The sequence below is a fragment of the Heterocephalus glaber genome, unplaced genomic scaffold, assembly GCF_053883595.1.
Source record: "Heterocephalus glaber isolate CG9 unplaced genomic scaffold, H.glaber_assembly_v1.0 deba00001546, whole genome shotgun sequence".
NCBI lineage: Eukaryota > Metazoa > Chordata > Mammalia > Rodentia > Bathyergidae > Heterocephalus > Heterocephalus glaber.
The window spans coordinates 413,679-419,678 of NW_028258339.1; the positions used below are offsets into that span (position 1 = coordinate 413,679).

Genomic DNA, 6,000 nt, shown 5'->3' on the forward strand with positions numbered 1-6,000 from the left:
CCTATTCCTCAAAGGACTAACATCTAAAATATATAAAGAACTCAAAAAATAATCAGAACTCCCAAATTTAAAGGCCCAAATCCAAAAAATTGGACATCTGAAATGAACAGACATTTCTCAGATGAAGAAGTACAAACAGCAAGTAAATATATAAAAAAATGCTCAACATCATTGGTCATTCGAGAAATGTAAATTAAAACAGCAATGAGATTCCATTTCACTATAGAAAGAATGGCTATTATTAAGAAATCAACCAATAACAAATGCTGACCAGGCTGTGGGGAAAAAAGAATCCTTCTCCATTGCTGGTGAACTGGTACAACCACTATGGAAGTCAGTATGGAGATTTTTCAAAGAAACTAAAGCTAGAGGTTCCATTTGACCTACCTGTTCCCCTTCCGGGTATCTTCCTGAAAGAGTTAATAGCATCATACCACAGTGATATATGCACTGTGGTTTACAACAGTACAATTTATAATAGCTAAATCTTGGAAATAGCCCATTTGCCCATCAAAAAATGAATGGGTTTCGATCCCCGGTACCAAAAAACCAAAAAAGAATGGGTAAAGAAAATGTGGTATTTATATACACTGAAGTACTACTCTGCCATAAAGAAGGAAAAATGGATGCACCTTGAGACCATAATCCTAAGTGAATTAAATCAGACACACAAGTTTAAATGTCACACTGTTTCTCTCATTTGAGAAACCCAAAGGTAAATAAGGAGCACAATGAAGGATAGATATTGGGTAGTAGGTAAAACATGTTCAAATGGGAAGGGGAAAAGGAAGGGACAGAAGAGAAGAAAGGGGAAAAAAGAGGACAGAAGAAAAAAATGGAAACAAAGCTTTTTTAAATGGGGAGGAGAAGAAGAGTTGAAGGGAAGGGAGGGGAACGGAAACAATGAATTAAGATATATACAGGTACAAATTTGCTATGTTGAATGTGATCGATATGTATGAAAAATATGTACTAATAAAAAATAAAGTTAAAAAAACAAAAAACTGGGCCAGGGATTTAGCTCAGTGGTGCCGCCACCTGCCTCACAAGTGAAAGGTCCTGAGTTCGATCCCCAGTACCTAAAAAAAAAAAAAACTGGTTGACAGAATCTACCAAACTTAATCATATACATAACTTACAATTTTCCAACTCTACTCTTAGATATAGGCAACACGGAAATGTGTATCAGCAAAAGCTATGTACTAGAGTCTTCACTGTGCAATTTGCAAACCAAAAATGGAAATATCAACAATGGCCATCGATTTTTTTTGGGTTTTTTGGTACCAGGGATCAAACTCAGGACCTTGTGCTTGTGAGGCAGTACAGCACCAGTGAGCTAAAACCCTGGCCCAACAATGGCCATCTAAATAAAAGGGCTATCTGTAACAAAAATATTTTGGTATATGAATATAATAGAATTCTATGTAGCCATGAAAATACAAGAAATACTATACCCAATAACATGGATGTACTTCAAAAACAATCTTAAGCCCATGAATATAAACACAAGAAAATTTTAAAAAGTGAATGATTACATTTTTACCGAGCTGAAAAACAGGCAAAATTATTATATATTATAGAAACCAGGACAAGGATTAATTTACAGTTAAATTATTACAAGTAAGAAATATGTTCAAGGTCTTTCAGATGCTGATCTATCTTCTTTCTTTCTTTTTTTTTTTGCAATATAGGGAATTCAACCCTAGGCCTCTGTACTGAGCTACATCCCCACGGTCTCACTAAGTCACTAAGCTGCCCAGGCTGAGCTCAAACTTTTGATCCTTCTACCTCACCTTCCCAGAATGCTAGGGTTACAGCGTGGGCCACCAAACCCAGCTTCTGTTTCTTGACCTCAGTGCTAATTTCACAGGTGTGTTTATATTGTGAAAATACTTTAAGCTATATGTATTCTAGTTTACTTAAAAATATGCCTGTATGGGCCGGGAATTTAGCTCAGTGGTGTCACCGCCTGCTGCGCAAGCGCAAAGACCCGAGTTTGATCCCCGGTACCAAAAAAAAAGTGTAATAAAAAAAATATGCCTGTAAATCTCAAATGGTTCAGTCAAAATAGTTAAAAATGGATGGATGGAGGGCCGGGGATTTAGCTCAGTGGCACTGCACCTGCCTCACAAGTGCAAGGTCCTGAGTTCGATCCCTAGTACAAAAAAAAAAAAGGATGAATGGAGAGAAGAGGGAGAGGAAGAGGGAGAAGGGAGGAGAAGGAAAAAGAGGGAGAGGAAAGAAGGGGGAGATCTAATATGGAATAAGTTTAACAATCACTAAATCCAGGTCATAGGGTGAAAGTATTTATTGTACTACTGTTCTTTCAGCTTCTGTCAGTGTAAATGTTTTATTGAAAAATGTTTAGGTAAAAAGAATCATAATGCCCCTCACATCTTAATATTTCAAACTAGGGAATTATTCAAGTACCTGATATAATCTGACTTGGGAAAGGAAAGTAATAAAAAATGAAATTTCTAGATCTAGATTACGTCTTACAAAATAAAATATTCCGTATATTTTCTATTTCTCATTAATAAAGGACACACCAGAGAACCAGACCACAACTGAGTGTCTAAAGACCTTAACTCCATGAACTGTATCACAGTTTAGCAAGTTACTACAGAACTCTGAATCTTGGTTTTATCATCAGGAAAATGACAATAACGCTGATCTCTGAAGGTGGTTACAAACATTAAGGGAAAAACTAGATTTACAAAAGTGTCATGGATGCATCCTGAGACCATAATGTTAAGTAAAATAACTCACACACAGACTTTTAAATATTGCATGGTTTCTTTTATATGAGAAACCCAAAGTATAAATAATATAAAGAGCAAACTAAAAGAGACATGATAGGAAATAGGAATATAGGACTATGTGGAGATGGGAAAGAGATCTGGGGATAAGGAGAGAAAGGAGAGAGGGGAGGAGAAGGAGAAGTAAAAAGGATCAAGATGTGACAAGTAAGTATATGTACTACTTTCCCATGATGAATGTATTTATTTTGTATTACAAGCATACATTAGTAATAAAAATGGAAAAAAATAAAGTATTGTGTTACAGGCAACCCTGAATACATTTCAATTTACCATACCAAACATTTAAGGGCAAATATGAATACACAATGTTATCACCTGTGAGAGAGGTAAACAAATATGCTACAGGATAGCACACAATGCACAAGCAATAAACAATACAAGAATTAGATGAGGATGGAGATAAGAGCTATGATTTCCTAGAGGGGTTGATAACTGACAATTCACATAAATGGTAGCAAGAAGCTAGCCAGGAAAAAAAAAAAGAATATGGAAATTCATGTGAATGGATCAAATTATTAGAATATGCAGTACTGAATTAGTGCTATGTAAAAAGTGACCCGGAGGACACAAGAGAGGTGAGAGCAAGGGTGAATGTAGGAAGCAGAGTGAACAACAAGTACAGAGACCATGACTTAGATATATCACCCTGCTTTTCCACAATTATCTGCATAGTTTGTGCTCTCACTTTCTTCGGGTGTTGCTGAAATGTCACCTGACCAGAGAGGCCTTCCTGACCCCCTATCTAATTAATACAGTATGGCCTCTTCTACATCACAACCTGTATTTATGATATATTCATTTATTGTCTGTCTCCCACCTATAGTTTAAAAGACTTTTCTGTTTTGTTTTACACTGTTGTATTCCCAGTACTTAAAACAATGGCACATAAAAGTTATTCAGTAAAATATTGCCGATTTAATGAAGGGATTGATGGATACACAGTGGTTAAAACCAGTGTGATACACTGTGTAATGATTTGAATAGGGAATAAAGATACATCAGCAATTCCTTTTGAAAAAGTTCTTAAGTGTTGCATTGTCATGAAATCTGTTTCTGAAAGAATGGAAAATTATATCTAGCTTAGAAAAGAAAATCACCTCTTATTTTGGCATGCATAATATACTAGGTACAGGAGGAGGGAGGAGTATATTGCTTGTTCAGGAACTCTGGTTAAATTCCTCCTTAGAACCTGAAAAACCTGATTCTCACCATAAATTTAATGATCCGCTGGGTAAAAAATATGAAGTAATAAATTGTGAATATTAACAAATGTTCTCACTAGCTAAACTTCATATAACATATGGTATGGAAAACTAATTTCACTTTGCAACATAGGAAAAAAAATTCAGATTACAACAGATTATATAACACTTAAAAAATCTCCTAAGAAAAATCTTGCCTGAAAAACTGACCAGTTTGCAATTCAATGACAGCACCAGTGCCCAGAAAAGGATCTGCATAATAAACTCAATTCCTATTAAATAACATATATGCGACTACATGTCATTTCTGCCGATCATTCCTCCTCTAAGAGAGATTTTATCAAGAATGGGAATGCTTCCACTCTCTGAAGCTGACATTGGTAAAATCCACTGTTTGGCCCTCCCCCTTCCAAAACTTTGGAATTCAGTTCTACGCCAAGATAAAAAACGCAGGGAGTAGAAGACTAAAACCAGTGCAATGATAGCTAAACGATACTTAATTTTGTTTAGAGTAAATGAAAAAGGACATAATTTGAACAATGCCTCTTGTGCTTCCAAGATTTCTGCTTCTTTACTTAATTTTGAAAAGAACAACAACAAAATAGCCTCGACCTTGAAGTTGCACTTGATTTTGGAAAAAATGTATAATTCAACGGCCTCTACAGGAAAGGGACAGAAAAGACCAAAAGCTTGCAAAGGAAGCAAAACATTGGACTTGGAAGGAAAAACAGAAGGGCGAGTGAGGGAAAGTGGTTTCGAAAAGTCGGAGGCTAAAAGGACGCGGGATGAAAGGTGGGGGTTGAGTGGTAGGAAACATCTGTGGTAGAGGGAATGAGCCAGGCTCAAAAAGATTAGGGAAGAAGATCCAGGATGAAGAGGAGAGGTGAAATATACCCAAGAGTCACAAGGATAAAAGGACCACAAAAGTCAGGAGGTGTAGCTGGCGCGGGGGGAGGGGGGGTATCTCCGGAGGAAGGAGGTGGCAGAAGCATCCTTCATACAATGTATTTTGGCGGTGAATTCTCATTCTCTCTGCCCCATGTTAAAAACAAAAGCTTTCCCCGGAGTACATGAGGATTCTTTCATAAGAATTACCAACCCCTTCTCTGCACTCACCTAGATGAAGAAGACAGCAACGACGGCGTGACCGGAAGTGCTATCCGCGTTTGTTCAGCGGAAGCTTCAGCTTCTGCAGCCCCTCGCCCCAGCGCCCCTCCCCACTCACTCCAGGCAATTTCCTGTGCCTCTCTAGCAACCTCTGCGACACTCATTGGTTTCCCTGGCCAGAACCAAACCTGATAGTGATGTAAACAGGCTGGGAGAGGAATCAGTAACTTTTTACAAATCCTAGTCATCCCAGGAACTGAGTATTTTTGCCAAACGCCATGTGTACAATTTGTCTCCTTTCTTACATTAGCCTTAAATCTATCGAAATATCTCCCTTCGCCTTCGTCCCTTAACTCAGGTCTTGTTATCCCTGTCTTGGATGTGTACTGTTAAATATTTACGGTATTTGTTTACCGTTTTCTAGCATTACCATTTTGAAAAATGTTCATTTTAATTAGTGGCATATTTTTATTTTAAGGGTTTTTAAAAATCTTAGATCTGAATAATTTTCATCTTGGAATGGTTTTTAGAGAGTAAGATGCCATATTCAAATTTCCAAATAAATAAAGATGGATTCATTTAGAAAGCATTCCTGTATACATACGTATTTCTCAAGAAAAGAAAATAACAACTAAAAAACGTTTCAATATTAAGAATAAACCTTACTCTGACTAAAGACCTAGAGAACAAGTTCAATATTGAATTACTTATTGCCATCACTTCCAGAAAAGTCTTTTTGGCCTAAAATCCATACTACAGTTCTCCTCTGTTTGGATTATTTTCAGTGACTGCAAGTACATTCTGAGCACCTACTGTGTCCCAAACACTATGCTACACCCAGAGGCATTGCATTGGGATCTCACACCCTA

At 37.0% G+C, this 6,000-nt stretch overlaps 1 protein-coding gene across 4 annotated transcripts in view; it reads right to left on the reverse strand.

Annotated features, from left to right (window-relative positions):
• Maged1 (MAGE family member D1) overlaps window positions 1–5,223 on the reverse strand; it is a 156,934-nt gene extending 151,711 nt beyond the window's left edge. For 2 of the 4 annotated variants that reach the window (XM_087189700.1, XM_087189699.1), the window contains exon 1: window positions 5,141–5,223. The gene's annotated coding sequence lies outside the window, so the exon portion shown is untranslated. The remainder of the gene's footprint in view (window positions 1–5,140) is intronic. The other 2 variants (XM_087189701.1, XM_004875325.3) reach the window with 1 other exon arrangement.
• Between the last annotated feature and the right edge of the window lie 777 nt (window positions 5,224–6,000).